The sequence below is a fragment of the Balaenoptera physalus genome (genome assembly GCF_965194825.1).
Source record: "Balaenoptera physalus genome assembly, chromosome: 16".
In the NCBI taxonomy this organism is placed as follows: domain Eukaryota; kingdom Metazoa; phylum Chordata; class Mammalia; order Artiodactyla; family Balaenopteridae; genus Balaenoptera; species Balaenoptera physalus.
In genome coordinates, this window is record NC_138898.1 from 57189233 (window position 1) to 57212386 (window position 23154).

Genomic DNA, 23154 nt, shown 5'->3' on the forward strand with positions numbered 1-23154 from the left:
TACAATCTGTAATTGTCTAATGTATTTATCTGTTTACTGATTTGTGGTCTCTCTTTCCTACAGTCCTGCTACCTTTATTTGTAATCCCCTAGAGTTCATCTTGCTTACTGCTCTGTTCTGTAATGCCTATAACATAATAGGAACTAAATAAATGTTTGAAAATACTAGTTGAACATTACTTTTTATTATTAATGTAGTGAAAGGAGTATGAGGACCAGGACCTAATTTCACCCAAATGATAACGTGTATCCCAGAGAGCTGCCCTAGGAGTAAATATCATAGTGTACCAGGGGATCCTCTGATTTTGGCCATGAAACAATGATTTCTTCTGTAATAACTTTAAAACTGGGCAAAATATATGAAATACAAGTTTTCAGACATTGGGCTCTAGGTAGCATAGCGTTCTGACCCTTAAGAGAATAGATACATGTGAGATGAAACTCATGCTTGACCCAGCCCTTGGCCTGGGGGAAATATCTCAGCCATAGCTTCAGGGAAGTGGAGCCCAAGTAGAGGGCAGAAAGTTCACTGAGCTAAAGAGACAGAGAACAAGAGTTGGGAATAACAAGGTGGCTGAAATTCATGGCGCAGGACACTGGAGAGGGCAGAGCTGTGTAGGAGACAGAAGTCTCACGCCCCACTTCCTTGGCTGAAGGCTAAGCCATGTACGCGTAGGGCCAGGCTCCAAGAGACCTAGCAGAGAGGAGTAACTACGGTAATGAGGCCCAGATGGAGATATTGGGTGCTATGGGCATTCAGCTGAGACTCCAGAAAGATCATCCTTTAGGGGTAAGGAGCGTGTCTTAGAGCAGGGGTCAGCTAACTATGCCTCACAGGCCAAATCTGGCATGTGGATTGTTTTTGCATAGCCCATGGTCTAAGAATATTTTCTAAATGTTTTTAAAGGGTTAAAAAGCAAGAATAGGTGATTGAGATTGCATGTCATCTGCAAAGCCTAAAATTTTCGTTATCTTGTCTTTTTTGAAAATGTTACCCAATCCCAGCCCTGTAGTAGGAGCCGTGCCTTAGGACTATGTACAAATCCAAAGTAGACGTGCCCCAATAAATCATAAAAATGAACTTGAAGGGGTCAAGAGCATATACCAATTATTTAAGTGCTTCCAGAAAAAAAATCTGAACTGTAATTTAAAGGAAAGAAAACATAATTCAGACCCCCTAAAATGTGTCAGTTAAAATGTCCACCATAAAACAAAAACTACACTAGTTACGTGTAGAAGAGAAAAAATTGAACAATCATCTAGGTCAGGGGTTGGCAAACTACAGCCTGTGGGACAGCCACCAGCTTTTTTTTTTTTTTTTAAACATCTTTATTGGAGTATAATTGCTTTTCATTGTTGTATTAGTTTCTGCTGTATAACAAAGTGAATCAGCTATACATATACTTATATCCCCATATCCCCTCCCTCTTAACGTCTCCCTCCCACCCTCCCTATCCCACCCGTCTAGGTGGTCACAAAGCACTGAGCTGATCTCCCTGTGCTATGCGGCTGCTTCCCACTAGCTATCTGTTTTACATTTGGTAGTGTATATATGTCCATGCCACTCTCTCACTTCGTCCCAGCTTACCCTTCCCCCTCCCCATGTCCTCAAGTCCATTCTCTATGTCTGCGTCCTTATTCCTGTCTTGCCCCTAGGTTCTTCAGAACCTTTTTTTTTAGGTTCCATATATATGTGTTAGCGTATGGTATTTGTTTTTCTCTTTCTGACTTACTTCACTCTGTATGACAGATTCTCGGTCCATCCACCTCACTACAATAACTCAATTTCATTTCTTTTTATGGCTGAGTAATATTCCATTGTATATATGTGCCACATCTTCATTATCCATTCATCTGTCAGTGGACACTTAGGTTGCTTCCATGTCCTGGCTATTGTAAATTGTGCTGCAATGAACATGGTGGTACATGTCTCTGTTTGAATTATGGTTTTCTTAGGGTATATACCCAATAGTGGGATTGCTGGGTCATATGGTAGTTCTATTTTTAGTTTTTTAAGGAACCTCCATACTGTTCTCCATAGTGGCTGTATCAATTTGCATTCCCACCAACAGTGCAAGAGGGTTCCCTTTTCTCCACACCCTCTCCAGCATTTATTGTTTGTAGATTATTTGATGATGGCCATTCTGATGGGTGTGAGGTTATACCTCATTGTAGTTTTGATTTGTATTTCTCTAATGATTAATGATGTTGAGCTTCTTTTCATGTGTTTGTTGGCAATCTGTATATCTTCTTTGGAGAAGTGTTTGTTTAGTTCTTCTGCCCATTTTTGGATTGGGTTGTTTGTTTTCTTGATATTGAGCTGCATGAGCTGCTTGTATATTTTGGAGATTAATCCTTTGTCAGTTGCTTCATTTGCAAATATTTTCTCCCATTCTGAGTGTTGTCTTTTCATCTTGTTTATTATTTCCTTTGCTGTGCAAAAGCTTTTCAGTTTCATTAGGTCCATTTGTTTATTTTTGTTTTTATTTCTATTTTTCTAGGAGGTGGGTCAAAAAGAATCTTGCTGTGATTTATGTCATAGAGTGTTCTGCCTATGTTTTCCTCTAAGAGTTTTATAGTGTCTGGCCTTACATTTAGGTCTTTAACCCATTTTGAGTTTATTTTTGTGTATGGTGTCAGGGAGTGTTCTAATTTCATTCTTTTACATGTAGCTGTCCAGTTTTCCCAGCACCACTTACTGAAGAGGCTGTGTTTTCTCCATTGTATATTCTTGCCTCCTTTGTCAAAGATAAGGTGACCATATGTGCATGGTTTTATCTCTGGGCTTTCTATCCTGTTCCATTGATCTATATTTCTGTTTTTGTGCCAGTACCATCCTGTCTTGATTACTGTAGCTTTGTAGTATAGTCTGAAGTCTGGGAGCCTGATTCCTCCAGCTCCGTTTTTCTTTCTCAAGATTGCTTTGGCTATTTGGGGTCTTTTGTGTTTCCATACAAACTGTAAAATTTTTTGTTCTAGTACCATGAAAAATGCCACTGGTAGTTTGATAGGGATTGCATTGAATCTGTAGATTGCTTTGGGTAGTATAGTCATTTGCACAATGTTGATTCTTCCAATCCAAGAACATGGTATATCTCTCCATCTGTTTGTATCGTCTTTGCTTTCTTTCATCAGTGTCTTATAGTTTTCTGCATATAGGTCTTTTGTCTCCTTAGGTAGATTTAGTCCTAGGTATTTCATCGTTTCTGTTGCAGTGGTAAATGGGAGTGTTTCCTTAATTTCTCTTTCAGATTTTCCATTATTAGTGTATTAGCCAAAGCAATCAGAAAAGAAAAAGTAATAAAAGGAATCCAAATCGGAAAAGAAGAAGTAAAACTGTCATTTGCAGATGACATGATACTATACATAGAGCATCCTAAAGATGCTACCGGGAAACTACTAGAGCTAATCAATGAATTTGGTAAAGTAGCAGGATACAAAATTAATGCACAGAAATCTCTTGCATTCCTGTACAGCCACCAGCTTTTATAAATAAAGTTTCATTGGGATACAGCCATTTCTGTTTGTTTACATGTTGCCTTTGGCTACTTTTGTGCTGCAATGGTAGAGTCGAGTAGTTTTATCAGAGACCAGAAAGCCCACAGTGCATAAAATATTTATTTCTGACCCCTGATTAGGAGAAAAAATAGTCAATAGAAAGTGACTACAAGGTGAATCAAATGTTTAGATTAGTAGACAAGTTATTCTAAAAATAACTATTATACATATTGAAGGATTTAAAGAAAAAGATGGACACTGAGTTCACTGATGGGAATCTCAGGAGTGGAGTGAAAACTATAAATAGGAACTAAATTGAATTCTAGAACTGAGCTGTATAATATCTGAACTGTAAAGAGCAGATTAGAAAATGCTGAATAAAGAAATCAGTAAACTTTAAGGTAGAATAGAATAATAGCATTGAGGAACAGAGAGAAGAAAAAATATTGAAAAAGAATTGAACAAATCCTCAGTGAGCTGTGGGAAATATCAAACATTTAAGTACATATAATTGGAGTTCCAAACAGAGGAGAGAGAGAAAATTGGACAGAAAAATATTTGAAGAATTAATGATCAAAATCTTTCCAACTATGGTGCAAACATCAACCTTTATATCCTGAGAGTATAGGAAAATAATATAAGCCATCTAAATACAAAGAAATAACATATCCAGGACATCATAAAGAAACAGCTTAAAAGCAAAGATACACAGAGTGCACCTGCTTTTGGAAAGAAGATTTCTATTTGTCTATTGTGCAATCTGAGTATAGATGACTAAGACCCATAAAGCCATCCCCCAGTGAAACATTGTGCAGACTTCTGGGAATGAAAACTGGGGAGAGGTAGAAGATGGACTCATTGATAGCAGCATAAAAGGGAAGTCAAAGAGAGAGAATTTTAGAAGAAGAGAGAAAAGACCAAGAGATTCATCAAAATGAGGAGGGAGCATATGGCAGACTTTATGGTGGTCAAGATCTAGTGCCAACATTATTGGAAGTGTATGACTAATGGGGCTGAAGCTGGGCGGCTGATCTCACTATAGATAGATAGTCTTGTTCTGGTGTATAAGTGAAGACTGCCGTGATCTTCATATATAGGGAGTAGTTGGGACTGGCTAAAATAGTGGGAACCCTTGTAACATAACCCCTCTCTTGGACACCAGCAGTAAAAGTGCTTCATTGCTTGGTGATGACCAAGGTCTTCAAATGCTCACAGTTATTAGTTTTAGTGAACATTTCAAAAAGTGGAGCACCAAAGGTTGCCAAAGAACTCTAGAAGAGGGTCGTGAAGTAGAAAACTTTTGGCTGTTGTGTTGCTTTGGGACACTTTTCTGGCACACATAATGATTGAAAAAAGAAAATACTTGCCAGTATTTTAAAAATCTGGAGGTTTCACATAAATATCCAGATTTCTGGCTTCTCTTTAAAAGGCAAATTTTAAAAAAAAATTTTTTTTAAGTACATTTTTTTAAAAATTAATTCATTAATTTATTTATTTTTGGCTGTGTTGGGTCTTCGCTTCTGTGTGAGGGCTTTCTCTAGTTGTGGCAAGTGGGGGCCACTCTTCATCTCAGTGCGTGGGCCTCTCACTATCGCGGCCTCTCTTGTTGCGGAGCACAGGCTCCAGACGCGCAGGCTCAGTAGTTGTGGCTCATGGGCCCAGTCGCTCTGCGGCCTGTGGGATCTTCCCAGACCAGGGCTCGAACCCGTGTCCCCTGCATTGGCAGGCGGATTCTCAACCACTGCGCCACCAGGGAAGCCCCGACAAATTTTTAAATAAATAAAAATCCATGAACTTTTGGGCTTACATGGAAACAAGTTTTTGAAGATAAGAACCATTGCTTTATTTAGGTAACATGAATACTACAGTTTGTCATTTGCTATTTATTGTCACACATGTGCTGTTTTCATTATTTGTAGAGTTAAGTAGAAAGGAAAAATTGCCTTTACCCAAATGTTTGTTAAAAATGGAAAAATAAAACAGACCAGGAAGAATCACATGGTCTGTTATAAATAAATAAGATATGCCAATAAACCGAAGTCGTATACCCTCCCAGTTTCACTCAAATGCATCAACTGTGTGACTCCCTGCAAATACTTGAATTTCTTTAAATGTTTGCAGTAGAATGAACAACGCAGAGGGAGTGTAAACAATTCTAAATGCCACTTTCCCATTGCCAACCAAAATACTCACTTGTAACAGTTGATACATATTCTGGATTCGCCACTGTAAATTCCCATTCCAATGTCATGGTTGATAAGCCCACTTATATACCTCTCACGAGCCCCAGGGATAATGACGTAGGTCCTTGTACAGCTTAAGTAATGTCACCTCTCTTGATACCACAGAACAGGCTTCTGGTTAGTTAAACACTTACTTTCTAACAATTTGCTAACATTGCATTTCTAGAACAGCTTAGAAGTTAGCAGGTGTGGGTAGGTGGGGTGGGCGAGACATCAGTCTGATTTCTTGGCGCAGGGCCATTTTCGTGGATTAGATCCCAGAGATTTTCCTTGTACAGACTTCTGGTGCACCTACAATTTCCTGCCCAGAAATCTCTTCAAGTTTTAGCTCTGGGGGAATGATAACTGTGAGCAAGCAGCTTCCCAGCAGCACGCGTGGCACTGCAGTCAGGCTAGTCCTCCTTCAAACAATCCATGAGGGGAGATCATGGCATTGGAGGGCAGGGTACCATCAGGTCAATAGCTGATGTTTAACTGACCCCATGTTTAACTGACCGATGTCAACGTTGCTTTGAAAATTGCAATGAGTTTTACATGATGAGTTTTCTTGAGAAAGAAAAAATGAGAATTTTAGCTTCCTAAAGGCGGCAAAGTCAGCGCATTTATTATCATCAAGGATGCAAAGTCTCAAAGATTAACTAATCTGTGAATAACTGCGCCGTTTGTAACATCATCAACACGGACTAATGGGGAGACAGTGAAGAGAATTGCAAGTATTTTCAACCTGTCATCATATTAGTGCAAGGATCATATTCGCTACTGAGTTCCTAGGCAAATACTCAGTACCGTGTTTGTGTCTTCTTGCTATAATTTGTACCGTATTAGTAGCATCTTACCATATTAGTGACATTAAGATGTTTTTAAAGTTACAGCTCTTGGGTGGGTGGAAATGCAATGTTCTGAGGTTGTGGGAGTATTAGTCATATTAAACTTGCCCTGTTAGCAGCTTTCTCTTAAACTGATACTTCAATGAGGTTTTGATATAAACAAAATGTACTTTTGAAACGTGCTTCTAGCTACAATTTCTCCCAGTCCATTAGCCACTTTGCATCCCTTTTATGAAACTTGAGATTGTGCTTTTATTGAGGAGGCTAAGTATTTGCTCAACTCATGAATCCGAGTGGTGAGAAGGTGACCACGAGGGCTGAGTTACTCTGGCTCCCATAGTTGCAATAGTATTACCACTGTCACTGCTAAGAAAGGCAAGCATCTTTTGAGATTTTTCTGCCTGTACCTGTCTGTACCACTTAATACCTTTCCCCTGGACTCATGAAGAATGTTGGTGACTCTGCTGTTCCTGCTTTCACATCGTCATGTTATTTGGATTTCATCAGTCATAGTTTTCTTGCAGAAAAATGGGGAAGGAGCACTGAATTGTCAAAGCACCCCAGGTCCGCTACACAGGGTTTTACGGTATCGCTGAAACTGCTTTAGGAATCACCTTGTGAAGTGACCTAACCCAGGTATGGTTTGGCTTTGTGACATGGCTTTTTTCTCTGTTTATAACCAACCACGTGGACATTCTTGTTAAAAAGAGCTTCAGACTCCATAGAGAGTCAGTATGTTCATTTCCTAGGGCAGCCTTAACAAAGTACCAAAACTGGGTGGCCTCAATCAACAGGTATTTGTTGTCTCACAGTTCTGGAGCTAGAAGTCAAATCAAGGTGTCAGCAGGGCCATCTTCCTCTGAAGTTTCTAGGGGAGAATCTGTCTTTGCCTCTCCTAGCTGCTGGTATAATATGTGCCCAATCTTTGGCATCCCTTGACTTGGAGGAGATACATCACTCCAGTTGGATGACCATCTTCTTGCTATGTCTTCATGTCATTTTCCCGCTGTGCCTGTCTGTTTCTGTGTCCAAATTGTCTCTTTTGAAAAGTAACACCAGTCATATTGGATTAGGGTCCATTCTACTAACTTCTTTCTAACTTGATTATCTCTGTAAAGATCCTGTTTCTAAATAAGGTCCCATTCTGAGATACTGGGCATTGGGATCGTAAGGTATCTTTTGTGGGGAGGGGCACAATTCAACCCATCACATCAGAGTTCTCTGTCCTTGTACGTTTCTGCCACACATTGCCGCAGTCACAGCAGCAGAAGCCTTGCAGCATAAGTCTCTGCCACCTGAGATGCTTGGCTATCATTAGTCCTTAGGGAACAGGAACATCTGCCTGGGGACCCAGCTGTCTAAGTTTCAGAGAGCTTCAGACCACTCCTTGGGCAGCAGCATGCAGGGAACAGGGAGTGATCAGAATTCTAAATCATAACATTATTTATGTTGTTTATAGCAAACAAATGTATCTATAGAGAAAATGAAGAGAAATAGGGGGAAGAGATGAGAACAGGATCACATTTTTAAAATAGAGATTACATCATTTGTTTATCTGCCCAACATATGTTTCCTAAGCATCCCACAATGTGTCAAATACTAGAAATATAGAAATAAAAGGACAATGTTCACATTCAAGTGATGTCTTCAAGGAGTTCACAGGCTAGAGGGGTATCCATTGAGTTCACTTGAATATAAAAATTAATATAATGCTTATTTTTATGTTAGCATGAATCCTAACGCATGCAGTTTATTGAGCGCTTACACTGTGCTATGTGGCATGCTCATGATTTGCCTTTTGTTATCTCATTTAGCTTTATCACAGTTCAGTGATGTGGGGATTATCTTCCCCATTTTATTACTGATGGCTAGCAGGGTTCTCTAACATACTCGAGATTGCATAGGTCAGATGGAGGACCAAACCAGACTGGCTGACTCCCCTTCCCATCTCTACACCAACACCTACGGCCAGGGGCTGCCTGTGTTCATTGGCAAAGTCCAGTATCCCTTGCCCGCTCCTGCATCTGGCTCAGCCCCAACAGGACCATGCACACTGTGGGTTGTTCAGGGAAGGTATCCTAAGGAAGACCAGCGTGTATTCCTAGAAGAAGCTTGGGGATGGACACTGGGGGCAGGAGGCACAATGAAAGCAACATGCATCTGCTTCGTATGGGATGTTCTGCACAGGCGGAGCTGATTTTATACTTCGCACCCTGCATTCCATCTTGTAGCATAAGCCCCGGGCACAGAAGGAGAGATTCAGCAAGGTAGAGTCCTTCCTTGTCAAAGTCAGGTTGTAAATTCTTGGAGAATATAGAGGTGGTGTCACATCTGTTTCTCTCCCTCTGTATAAAGAAAAATAAAATGCCATTGTGAATAAGTACCTCATAAAGGCTTTTGCATTATGATGGAGAGAGAACCAGGAGGGTGAGAGAGGAAAATAAACATTGCCGAGTTTGGCAGGAGGGAGATTTCTGGCGTGCTTGATGTGTTCAAACTCTTGATCTAGGTTGTGGTTTCATAGGGGTGTGTGCGTGCGTGCGTGTGTGTGTGTGTGTATGTTGTGTGTATGAAATTGTACACTTAAGATTAGTGCACGTTATGGAATGGCAGTTGGCAAGTGTTGGAGGGAGGTGTGGGGAGTTATTGTTTAAGGGTGCAGAGTTTCAGTTTTGCAAGATGAAAATGTTCTATGCATGGATAGTGTTAATGTTTGCACAACAATGTGAATGCACTTAACGCAGCTTGACTGTACACTTAGAAAGGGTTAAAATTGTAAATTTTGTTATATACATTTTATCACAGTTTTTTAAAAAATCAGTGCTCTTTACTGTATCCATGTTATACCTCAATCAAAAAATAAAGGTGAAGTAAACAAAAGGTTCCATTTCCCTTTAATTTGGGGGCCCACTAGAAGGGTTGCATGGATCTTTGATAATTTCATGCAGAGTGGACAGAAAATTGCAGAGATCCTGACTGAGGTATCTCAGAGGATTGTCGAACACTGGTATAAATAATTTCCCTCCAGTGCTTTGCCCACCTTCCTGTAGCTTCTTCTGCTACCTAAGTCCTCATAATCAGTAACCTGTCTTTATCCTGGCAGAACAGCCTTCACTATGATTTTGATGCCAAAGAAATGACTATTTGTGCTGAACAAATTTAACAGAGCCTTAGTCCCCAGGAAATGTGTATTTTTCTCCTTCATGTTTGTTATGAAGTTTGCAGATCACTGTTTCTCTGCTTACTTAAGCGCTCTAGCCTATTCAGAGATTCCTCAGTGACGTGCTGTCTTGATGTCCTCTTACCCTGGTCCACGTTCTCTTAGGGTGCACTCACAACTTGATCTTGTCCAGCTGCATGTCAGCATTTTGGAATTGGCTGCTGTGCAAACCATCAATGTTAGGGTATGCTTTGCATCACTACTTACACTGTGTAGTTCAACCCTCTCCATCACCACCTGGTCCAGACCAGCCTTGTTTATTGCCCGGAGGACTGCAACAAACTCCTGACTGGTCTTTGCCACTGTCAGCGGCCAGGGGGACATAAGCCATCCCTAGTTGATTCCCTCGGTGGGTGGCTTCTCATTGCTCTTGGAGCAAAACCCAAACCCCACCCTGTGATGACTGAGGCTCTGCCTTAAACTGGTTCTTTTTTAAAATTCTTATTTTATATTGGAGTATAGTTGATTTACAATGTTGTGTTAGTTTCAGGTGTACAGCAAAGTGATTCAGTTATATGTGTACATATATCTATTCTTTTTCAAATTCTTTTCCCATTTAGGTTATTACAGAGTACTGAGTAGAGTTCCCTGTGCTATACAGTAGGTCCTTGTTGATTATTTTATGTATAGTAGTGTGTACATATTAATCCCAAACTCCTGATTTATCCCTCCCCACCACCTTTCCCCTTTGGTAACCATAAATTTGTTTTGTTAGTCTGTGAGTCTGTTTCTGTTTTGTAAATAAGTTCATTTGTATCATTTTTTTTTTAGATTCCACATATAAGTGATACCATGTGATATTTGTCTTTCCCTGTCTGACTTACTTCACTTAGTATGACAATCTCTAGGTCTATCCATGTTACTGCAAATGACATTTTTTGTTCTTTTTTATGGCTGAGTAGTATTCCATTGTATATATGTACCACATCTTCTTTATCCATTCATCAGCAGCACTATTTACAATAGCCAAGACATGCAAGCAACCTAAATGTCCATCGATAGACAAATGGATAAAGAAGATGTGATACATATTAAACTGGTCCTTGCCTTGCTCTCCAGCCTCGGCTCTTGCCTCACTGGCCTTATTAACATACAGAACGCTGGTATCCTTTCCATTCTGTTACCGCAGTTTGTGTCCTAAACCTTGGCCACTATAGCTTTGGCTGCACCTCATGGGAAAACCAAAGGGAGGACAAGTCTGGCTTTAGAGAATTCATCGCCAAGGCTGGAAACATAAGAGCTCTGATTCCTCACTAATTATGGGAATAGAAGTAGCAGCAGTTTTTTACATGGAAGGTGATATTTATGTGCTTATCAATTAACTTGTTCATTGATTCAGTACGTATTGAGCACTTCACTACACCCATGTTCTATAGCTCAAGTTAGGAGTTGGGTAATTAAGTGCTGATTTTATTATAATTATGACTTTTAAATATTTCATAATAATTAAAAGAATCATGTCAGTGACCTTTGCCTCATTAAGATGGACTATTTGAGCAATACCTGCCTGAACAATGCAGTAATCGAACGGCCCTTATTGATTAACTCAGATATGTCTAATCATCTCCATGTCCAGGTCAGTCTTTTTTGGTGGCCTAAATATTCCTTGAAGGCACTCGAGTTTGGGATAATGCGGTAGGGATTGCTGCAGCTTCCACTGTAGGGGGAAAGTCTACGTTTGCCCATGTGGCCAGAGAGATCAAAATTGGACATGAACAAGTATGTGGTTTTCAGGGGAAGGAGAAATCATTAGATTCTTCACATGCTATCTGGTTAATAGCGATTGTGGTTAACTGTCTCCATGGGATGCTGAAGACCCCCTCTGGAGGTCACTCCCTGACGTCCCTATGCTCTGTGGACTATCTTAGTGGAACACTGGCTTTATGGTAGGATATTGTAGCTATGACAAAACTGAAGACTTCTGGCTCAGAATGGATCAGCCTACTCAGGACTTCCATTCTTGCAGATAATAGTGTCAAGCGAGGGCGCAGTAAAATCATATAAAATAAAGGTCCCAGCACTAATTAAATTGGGTTTCTCAAGTCATTTTTCATATTCAGTTTAGTGTTTAGTAACTCAGCTTTTTAATGAAGACTTTCCTTCATAAAGTTGGAAGTCCGATGCTGCTTGTCCTATATTATCTAATATTTCATAGCGATATTCGATTTCTGTAGCAGATTAGAAACCACTTAGATAGGTCACCAGTAGCTTAATCAATATTGCTTTGAGGCCATTGCTTTGCAATTGATTAATTATGGTGTCCAGCTGATAATTGATAAATGAATTGATGATTATTTAAAAATAATTCCTCTTTGAGCATGAGAAAAAGGAGCATTAACTATATCCACCGTGAAAGCAGCTCCTGGACTACCAGCCAGGTTGCAAATGGGGGGAAAATTGGTCTTGAATTGAATATTTGAGTATGTTTACTTTGTTATTAAAATGATTTAAAATGGAAGTTTTGGGGATGGCAGTAAATAGAAAATGTCAGTGTGCTCATTTCAAGCAGCAAGGTTTGAGGAATTGATTGAATAATCAATTTGGTTATGAGCAGAATTTCAAACATAGAAATAATTTGCTGACACCCCCCGAGGGGGCAGCCCACTGAATGTTCCATTCTGTCTGTTTAACCTCTGGACTCCAGAGTAGAGAAATCATAACACCTCCCAAACTTGATTTATGGGAAGCAGCTGTCTCCCGTTTGTGTCACAGTGATAAAATGTTTTACCGTCTTGGGTGAATCTCATTCCTTGCAGAGGGGCCATGTGTTCAAGCAGGTGGGAGGATGAGAGGGTGCAGGCTGAGAAGAGGGAGAGAAAACACAATCAGGAGAGTCCTTGATGCTAACAGAAGTTGAAAGCACAGGAGACAAATACCAGGTACCCATCCCTTGATCTCTTATAGACTATCAAGTCTAGACTGTGCATCCAACTCTGCATGGAGCAGATGTGTTTCTTTGTTAGCTTTCTTAAAGTTTGTATGAGAAATCAGTTCATTAACTCAGATGTGCAAAACATTATTTCATTCTTTATTTTCAGTCGACTTAATTTTGAATCCAGTCTCCTATCCTACTCATCAGGCAAAACATTCATTTTCAGCCATCGTAGAGCCCTTCCTTTTCCTAGGCATGTGCAGGGGTCTGGGAGGTGCAAATTGCAACAGCAAGAAGGCACTGGGGATGGGTCATGGACCATCAGTTGATAGTGGTTACCAAGGCAATATCTGCTGTGTGGTGCCCATGGTTTCTCTTGGCTTGGTGGCTCAGTTGCTTCTCTATCATCCTTAAGAATGATGGCTCTGTAGTGAAGCTGGAAACCCTGGCACTTAGAATCCAGCTTTCCTAGGGCCAGTGTGCAAACCGTCTTCTTCTTGGGACTCAGAGATGTATGGCCCACTTGCAGTCTTTGGAGCTCCTTCTCTCCTGTTACCTCTCCAAGGTACTCCCACTCTCCCAATCACCTTTCAGGTCACCTGTTCTAATCGCTCCCATGGGTTTCTGATCCAAAGGTCATGAACTCAAATACCAACAAAACTTAGGCAAGTGAATGAAAGAGGCAGACCCGGTATAATACAATTAAGATCAGATGTTACAAGTATCCCCATGTGGGGACCGTGGTGAACAGGAAAACATAATTCAAATTTAAAGATACTCAGATACAATGAAATAAAACTCAGCACTCTGCTAGTCAAATGAACCACCACTATATATAGTGGTGGTTCATTATATATACATATATATATATATGCATATATATATATATATATGTATTTCTTGACTTAGGCTTTAGCTAAAGGAAAAAAAAAACCCAAAACATTAATTTCAGACCATATCTTTGTATTGCTTTGTGCTAAGAAATGGACATGGGGGGAGAAAGTTGGGGGTAAAAGTAGAGGGAAGAAAGGAAAAAATATGGAGAGAAAAAACATATTAATATTTGAAAATTTGATCTTGCTATGCACATACTGAAGAGGAAAAAGAAAGTGTGAGTTTGCATTGATTTAGTAACCTCTAACTTAAAGAGACTTTTCCTTTAGTTGATTGCAGTGGAACCATTTGTACGAAACAGCCCCATGACATGATGAACTGACTTCATTGGCCATGTGAGAAGGGGAGGGGATTTTGGAGGGGGTGATACCTTTCTACAAGTTGAAGTTCAAAGACCAGAGCCCGGTTGGTCTCCGGAGCTCACCTGCCCTAAGTTGAAATGAGATTTCTCCCTTATGCACAATAGATGCCTTGTAACTTTCAGTGTGGAAAATGAGCATTTGGTGAATGTAAAATATACACACATCATGATATATTCTCTCTCCTCTATCTACCTACCTACCTACCTATCTATCTATCTGTCTATCATCTATCTATCTATCCATCCATTTTTTCTACTAATGGACCAATATCTTAATTCAGATTAGGAGACACTGAAGACAAAATAAATATTAAATTGTAAACATTCTAGATGAACTCTGTATCTGAAGTGCACTGTTGAGTGTGTGTGTTTGTTCTCACATCCCAGATCAGATCAGAGGCATTTACAAACATAAATGTCCACAAGGGCCAGGCCCACGAGACAGTGAATCCACTTGCCATGTAACATCTGATCTCGGGGACGATTGGGAGTGGTGGAGACTGTGGAGAAATGGAGAGCGTTTGCGCCTGATGAGGGCAGCTGCTACTCAGCATTATCCCATTGTCACCACTGTGCAAGTGTCGATCTTACATTGCCGGATCATCCAATAGTTCTGGAAAAAAAAAATGGTACTTCTGGGTTTTCATTTGAAATCTCCTGGTTTTTAAATATTGGCAAATAAGTTACATTTCAGAAAATGGACCGGCCCAAAGAAATGCATCTTCAGGGCCTTTGCTGCCCACTGATTTGAAACAGCTGCATCACCGATTTTCCACCACTGAATTACAAGTATCTACCCAGAGACTGACACAGAACAGGTGTTCAGTAGACTACCTGTGGAATCAATGAATGAGCACCCACATGAATGTGTAAAGAATGGGGCTTAGTTATCTTCTCCCCACCCCAAGATTTCCTACCAGCAAGGGCACATTTTGTCCTTGGTGCAAGTCTACAGTTAGTGGAGATCGTGTGTAGAGGTGATATTTATCACCCAAAATCATGAAGACGATGGATTTCCCATTTTTCTTCACCGTGATGACATAGTGTGTCCAGGACTTCTCCTAAGGAGGATGACTAACCTTTTTAGTTTGTTTGGGGCTCTCCTGCTTTTAGCCCTGAAAGTCCTGCATCTCAGGAACCCCCTGGACCCTGTCAAACCAGTACAGTCGGTCACCCACCTCTCCATCCTATTGTGTGACTCAAGGGCCTTTCAAATGCTGTAGGTCAGTGTGCATGCACGACTGAGACTTTACCAGCTGTTGGCTGTGTGGTTCTCTTCTTGCCACTTGGTTGTAGCCAGCTCTGAGCATCCCTCCATCGCTGTTTGTTTAATGGCATGTCTTGGCGTTCGTTCTCTCCAAACTGCTTGGCCATTATGCATCTTGATGGGCTGTCTGTGGGCTGTTTTAACAGGTGCCTTGCCACCTGCCCAGTGCTGCAGATGACTCCATCATTTAGCTAATGCATTTTAATAATTTAGGTGACATTTTGCCTTGTGCGATTTTAAGGAGAAATGTAAGTCAACTTGGGGGCTCAGCCAGTTTCTCTGTGTGATGTGTAAATATATAACTAATGGTCAAAACTCAGGCCCGAGCAAGAGATCATTTTTTTCCTCCTTCTCCCCTAATGTACAAGATGTATTTTAATATTAATTCCTCCTTTATCCATATATCAATAATTGAGCACTGCATCAATTAATATGCCAGGCAAATTGCATTCCCCATACTCTCGTTTGCGATGTATTTCAGTAATGGAGATGATTTTCAAGATAAAGTATACAATTTAAAATGGATTAAAAAGAACAATTAATAAAGGAGAATTGATTCAGGGAAAGAAAAAAATTTGGATAATTTCAGGAAATCTTAGCTGTGCATCCAAACCTGTGGATTTTGTAAGGAGAGCCTGTCGAAATGATCAAGTTTTATGCATACCACAGGATTTCCCAGGTCTGCAATTGCAAAGGATGAGGGAGAAGGAAACACACACACACACACACACACACACACACACACACACACACACACACACACACACACACACACACACACACACACACACACCTGGTCTCCTAATGAGGGCATGTGTATCATCTCCATCCTTAGGTTAGCAAGGCCAAATATTTGTGCTAGCAAGTCTTTCTGAGGCTTTCCGTTTGCTGGGTCGAGTTGGTGGGGCTTGGTTTTGCTTTTGATTTGCTGAATTGGCACAGAAGCGTCCACAGCCCATCTTTCCCGGTACACACCCTGGCTGAGAGCCCTGCGCGGGGAAGCGGCTGCCCCTGGGCAGCTGCAGCGTGGACAGCAGGCCGCCTCCGAGCCCGCAATGACACGGCAGGGTCGGTAGATGGCTGTAGACAAGTGTGCTGAGCCGTGTGCTATAAGAGCAATGAGTCTGGGGAGGCCTTGACCGGACTGGATGCTGCTTTTATCTGAAGTACATTTAAAGAGATAAAGGGGAAGCTGGGTTACTGCACATGTTCTTTTCTCTGCGGCTGGAGCTTTACTTTGAGTTAAAAAAAAAAAAAAAATCTCAGATGCTGGCCTCCCAGAGTCAGCGGCTCCGTGCAGATGTGCTTTTGCCTCAAGAGGATCGGCCGTCTTCCTGTAAATTTCACCAGTGGGGACTTCCGTGAACCTCCCACCAGCCGTCAGGAAATGGTGTAGCGCCTGCTTGTTTATGATTACACCATCGCTATTATTATTAATACTACAAGCATCATCAGGGTGTGTGGTCGCCACTCTTGCTGGCTGCCTAAAGTGTCCGGATTTTTGCTCATTAAGGAGCCACACCAAGAATTTGTTACCAAAAGCAGCCTTGACAGGAAAGAGAGGAAAGGCAAGAGTTAGGAAGGAAAGAGAGAGAGAGAGAGAGAGAGAGGCAGCCTGAAGCAAGTCACATCACACGCAGTGCCACTGAAGGAATGCTATCCTCATAAACTCATAAACAAGCACACCAAACCTTAAGGACTTGACAGGAAAAGGCAAGATTTCCTACCCACTGGTTTCAGTTTTTCTTCCAGATACTCTTGGTGAAGTAAGGAGACTTCTGTTTGCTGACAGAGAGCCCTTGATTTCTCTTTCAAGATGATGATGTATTTGTGGGTAGGTAGCCTCCCTCCCTCCCTCTCTCTCTCTCTCTCTCTCTCTCTTTCTCTTTCTCTCTCTCCCCCCCTCACTCTCTCTTTCTCTCTGATTAATAAATTGACTTCGGGGATAAAGATTGCAGCCCAGAGTAATCGCATTTTGTGTTAAGGTGATTATGCTTGTGGCAGAATAATCTTGCCTGGCTACAGTACATGTGCTTGTGTTTCCAGTGGGAGTTTAGGAAGACCTGGTTCATTAGCATTAAGCTGCAATTTTATTTTCAGTTGCAAAAAGGAAACCAAAAAAAAGATGTGTGGGGGGAATGCATGGCTTTCTCTTTTCTTGAAACACTGTAGATGGTGAATTCGGAAAAAAAATTTTTTTTAGTAAAGAAAAGGTCTGGAAAAGCCGGTTCAGGCATGAAGCGAATTCTGCATCACTTGTAGCTGTGCAGGATTTCATTTAATTACTAAGAATGAACTGTTCGGAGTCGTGGTGGCTTTTTGTTTGTTTGTTTGGTTGGTTTGGTTTGGTTTTCTCTCACAAGTGACTACTTATTTGTCATTTGGGGGCTGAGGGTTGGAGATGTGAGCAGGGTGTCTTATTTGCCTTCACCAGGTGTGTGTTTGTATGTGTGTATTTTACAAGATCTGTCTGGCAAAAGGTGGATTTCCCTGTACTTGTTCTGGCTTACTGATAAATATTATATAGTTATTATTATTTTTTTCTTTTTCAGGAGATGGCATGAAAATAAAAGCACTGAAGTGGTAACCTGTAGTTATGAATTCCACTATTTAACTGTCAAGGCAATTAAAAAAAAAGTCATCTAGCATGAAAGGCTTAGAAAAATTCCTCAATCATGTTTTGGGGGACACAGATACATCCTAGTTGAGTTTGGCCACTGGAGGAGTTGTGTGCATTTATCAACCAAAGACTGGCTCTGTGATTTCAGGTTAAAGATAGGATGCTCCCTGCGTTTTCAAGGGAGGGAGACATTTCCGAGGTAAAACAGTACCTCTCCTTTCGTCAGCATCATCATCGTTATTTTTGTTGTTCAGCATACTTAGAAAAACCTCTCTTTATTTCCCTCTCTCCGATCGTTCTTGTAGTTCAACTCAGATCCATGAACTTGTCTTTGCTGTAAGGAAGAAAGCTTCTTTGTTAATCACCCCTGTTCTTTGACCTCCACTGGTGTCTCAGCCTGCCCCTCAGTAAGCTTTGCAATCTAGACTTTTTTTTTCCCCCCTCTTTTCTTTTGTACATTTTCTTTTATAGTGACTTTAGCTCCACTTACACCTGGTTTATTTCTGCACAGTTCAACACGATGAATCCTGCCAGCTGGGGACAGACTGTCTCTATTATTATTTTGTTTTCATTTTGGGGCAAGTTTCCTCTTTAAACTTGCCTGTTATGAAAGAGGTGTTTGGAAATATCAAATCGCTAAATAGCATAAACTTAACAGAGATAGTTTTACCTAAAAACACCGAATTCTCATGCCATCTATTTTTGACAGTGGAGGCGGAAACAATTCAAATTTTGAATGTTTACAAATGATGATTTTTAAGCACGAAGAACATTTTTCACATGGGATTATGACATCAATTATTAAGGAAATACCTGCCAGTGTTTGTGGGAAAGGAGTCTATTTTGGTTTGTATTTTGTGAGTGGGTTCTGGCTAACTGTAAACAAATTTCTATTTTTTTTAGGCTGTGGTGAGTAACAATTTACGGGTTACAGTTTTTCTCTGAAAAGAAGAAAAAGTTGCTAAGTGGTGCCATTGATTTTATTTATGAAGTTTGCTGCCTCTTACACATGTGCATCTTTGCAACTCAGAGCAGGTGGGGAAACATTGTGTGTCCCAGACCCTCAAAGCTTGCTAACCTGATTCCTGGTAATTAGCCCTTGGCTTGTAAAAGCTGCATGCCTCAATTTCTATTTTCTTCTTTCCAACCGATGCTTTTCTGTGCTACCTGTTTTTATTCACTGTGTATATCAAATCGAAAAATGGTTACTACCTCTTTGCCCTGTGTTCAGGTATTCTATTTACATCTTTAATTCCGAGTTTTGGGAGTTTACATTCAAAAAATGGCAGAGACTTTAAGTTGTAACGGCTGGATCCATGCTGTTTAAGGAGATATGAATTGGTGAGCTAGCTTTAACACTATGGATTAGAGGATTTTTCCATTCTTTTCTTCCTCTTCTTCTTCTTCTTCTTTTTTTTTTTAAATGCAGAGGTTCTGCTGTTGCCTTGTAGTCTGTAAATAAAGATACTCTAAATGTGGCTGATATCTCTTTTAAGGGCTTGTATTGCTTTAGGAAAATGAGTCTCAGCTATATCCATGGATGAAAATAGTGTTTACTGTTCTCTCATGGATGTAAAAATGAAAATGAAGAAACTTGGAGATACAGTAAAACAAAATTTGTATTCAGTTTATTCCCGTCCTTGTTTCTGAAATTTGTCAAGTAGGCTCTTTATATGCACCTGTGTTAATAGCACATGATTTCAGTGAGAATATTTTTATTAAGACTGGAAACTTTTTGCTGGGTGGAGTTGCGAGAGCAGTTGGGGTAGAGCCTTCTCTCTTTCCCTCTGTCCCCACTCAGTTATTGCAGTGAATCGGGACTGTCTTCTCCGGATGAGAAAGGCAATGAAATGCTTTGGAATAGTCCTAGTTAAAAACACAGTATAGCTCGTGGAAGCCAGTCTGATAATATAACTGTAGACACAAACACTTGAAATCTTTTAGCCCCATCTAACATTTGTATATTCTTTCCTTCAATTTCTTTTGGAAGTTTTTCCTATAAAAAAATAAGTTTGGTAGTTTTCCTGGTGCTTCATTTCCCCTGGATGAGGACAGGTCAGTGTACAGGGGAAAGAAAGTTGAGTTCTCTGGCACCCTTTGTTAACTTCTGGGCAGTTTTGCTTCACCAAACTCAGTTGCAGTAGAAGATAGAAACAGCTTTCCCTGGGGACTCCCAGAAAAAAGCAGGGGAATCACTTTTACTGAGGCCCTGATCTGTGTGGGGTACCAGGCTATACATGCCCTAGAATAAGATAAAGCCCTCTTGGGCAGCACAACTATTGTTATTTAATTCCACTAGCATTGGTCTTTCCTGGGATACAGTTGAGCTGTGTCTTCCCAGGGCTGGGCAAAACACACTGGCAATTGACAGTTGCTCATCTAATTCAGAGGTCAGACACTATTTACCCTCATCCCTCATGTCCTGGACCAAATGGTCCCCAGTTTAAACTCCACTCGGATGAGCATTCATTTTTGACTCTGGGACCTTTTTATTTCTCTCTACTTCTTTTCTCTCTTAAAACAGAGAACCATTTCTGTTTTATTATTTCTATGCAAACGTTCTCATTTACATACCATCTCTTCTTTTAACTTCTAGGAAAAATACTGCAATCTTGATTTTAACTTTCTTATCATGTTATAGTTTCCCCCCATTCTTTTATAAACAGAGGTTTATACATACATATCACGGCTTAAAACAGGTGGAGAAGAACGAGTAGAGAATTTCTGAGTGATTTTGTAAAAACAGGGGAGAGAGACAGTCGCCCCAGTAGGCAGCGTCACAGTTCTTGCCAATGCAGTTCAATCACTTAAAAAAAAAAAAAAAAAAAAAGTAATAAACAAAAACTCATCATTCTTTCTCCAGGATCCTGGGAGTCCTATATCTCCCATCGTGCGTTACCCTTGGCAAAAACTCCACCAACCAAAATATTCTATTCTCAGCCTGCTCTTAGCAAACTGATGAAGTAGCTGAATGTATCCGTAGTCTATCTGTTGCATTTTCAGCTCATCCTGGGTATTTGGGGACCCTCCTCTGATTTCCCCATTTTCTTTCCTGAATGTCTAAAGCTTTTTCTGTTCTATGCTCCACATTCTAGCCTTTGCTTATAAACTGATGACAGATTGCTCGACTTATAGATTCTATATAGAGATTATGCATAAATTAGAGGTATAAACTATAGGTGTTTTATGTTCCAGGGTCATCGTGTCAGTTTTATTTCAACCCCTTTAGGGCAGAAGCATCTCTTCCTTTTATTTCACATTTGCCTTCATACTTTATTTCAAACAAACAATACATACGCCCTTTGTAGTGAAATTAGTCTGAGAAGAAAATAAATAGCACGAACTCTTCTACTACCTAAGATATGTACCGAAATATTAACCCTACTCAATTTCTTACAGATATTTTTCTCACACACACATATGCACACCTGCACTTATTTTCTCAATTTGGAGACAGCTAAAAGCCATGCCATTGACTTGTTAAGAGAGTTTGTTGTCGTTTGCTTGTTTGTTTCTGCTTTGAGTGTATGTGTGTGTTTATGTGTAGAGGCCAAATGCTATGGCGTTAGAGTACTGTACCGACTGTAAAACACATCTCAAGTTCAGATACACTGAAATGTGAAGAAGGAAACAGGAAAGTCTCTGAGAGGGAATATTCTGTTGGAAAAAATGAGATCATAGTCTGAAAACTTACTGTTTTGTAACCTGCTTTTTTCACTTAACATTTTGTGCCATTAAGTATTTTCCACAGAAGCATCATTAATGCTTGCGTCCGTGGTACCCCAGTATGTGGATGTTCCATAACTTAACCAGTTTCTTTAACTGTTTGCTGCTGCTGCTTATAAAAGTCTTTGCTAGTATCTGGCATGGTGTGCATATATTCATTAAGCAAACACTTGTTCAGTTTGTTGATTATTTATTAAGACTTCATGGAGCACAAACTCTCTGCCGGTCATTATACTGGGCCTTGGGAAATATACCATTAAGTAAAAGATGTTCTGAAAATTAGGAAGAGCTGAAAATGGAGGGCTGGTTGTCAGCGTCAATCACCTGTTGACTGCAATTCACAGGTTAGTTAATTCTTTTGTTTCTGCTTCAGATATTTGCTCCTTTGGGCCAAATCTAACCCTAGAGTTCTTCATTTTCATTGCGATTTCTAGTTCTGCTTTGGTACATACAATGGAGGCCCAAGTATGGTCTTTTTTTTTTCCCAAGTTAGTTGACCCATTAATTGCATGGTTCTTTTTTGTGAGAATTTGTCCTAGAGATTGTGGACAACCAAAGGAAACCTTTTTCGTTGTTGTTCTTGCTGTTGTGGAGAGAAAGACTTCAGTGCTTTATCCTGAAACTGAGAATTTCTGCGTTTTCTATGACTGGACTGCTTTGTAGCAGAATTGCCTCAGGAATACAAAGATGACTCCTCTTCCCCCAGCAAACTGTGATTCAGAAATTCACTTCTACTGACCTGGCAAGCTCACTGAGCGCTGATATGGTCGCTGTATATCTTAGTTAGGGGCCGAGAAAAATGGACCCAGCCAACTCTGATTACTGTGATAAAGGTGTTCATCTTTACTGATCTCTTGGCTTCCTTGCCTATAACTTATACTAGAATCCTTGCTACTGTCTGTATATCACCAGGGGCAGCTCAGAGCTCCAAACAGACTGCACTCTCCCAAACACTCTGATGACCATTCCTGCAAACCCAGCCCACTTCCTGGTCTGCATCCCAACAAAGGAACATCTGGAATGCTGCTTAAAGATATTTATTAAACATTTGCAAAGGGCTAGTTTCCCAGCATCTTTAAGTCAGAGTGTTCACATTCTCTTCAGGTGGAAGAGGAGTGACTGGCCCTCAGGAACATCCCAACCTTCTGGGTGATGAGAGGGAAAGTGGATGGCCCGAACATTAATGAATGGGAGCTCATTTACGACTTACATCTTCTCCCCCTCTGACTTAACCATTCATGGCCTCTACTTACTGCAGACTCTCTCTGGCAGAAGGAGTAATACGTTATTTTCCGCTTGAGCACCCAGAAGCCATTGATGTAAATTGATTGGTATTTTTTTGTGTGTTTTTCTGAAATTCTGTTTACATGCACATTCCTCTTTGTCTGTAAAGTGATTTGTATCATAAAGCCCCATCCATTTTCCTTTCCAATCTAATAATGACACTAAACTCATTGAATTCTTGTGTCTAAAGATTCCTGTAAAAATAATGGTTCGACTATATAGAGCAGCAAATACATAGCATTGCATCAAAGGAAACAAAATTAAAAATGAGCCAGTGTTTTCTCTCAGTAGGAAATTCTAGGCATTAGGTTTGTATTCCTTCCTGATGTGTGTATATATGTAT

The 23154-nt window shown here is 40.4% G+C and overlaps 1 protein-coding gene and 1 long non-coding RNA gene across 9 annotated transcripts in view; both read left to right on the forward strand.

Annotated features, from left to right (window-relative positions):
* RBFOX1 (RNA binding fox-1 homolog 1) overlaps positions 1-23154 on the forward strand; it is a 2204869-nt gene that overhangs the window by 1590615 nt on the left and 591100 nt on the right. The window lies entirely within an intron of this gene.
* On the forward strand, positions 9429-19687 carry LOC309644868. The gene is made up of 2 exons (XR_014254634.1): positions 9429-12666; positions 16934-19687. It is a non-coding gene; the product is annotated as an uncharacterized lncRNA (long non-coding RNA).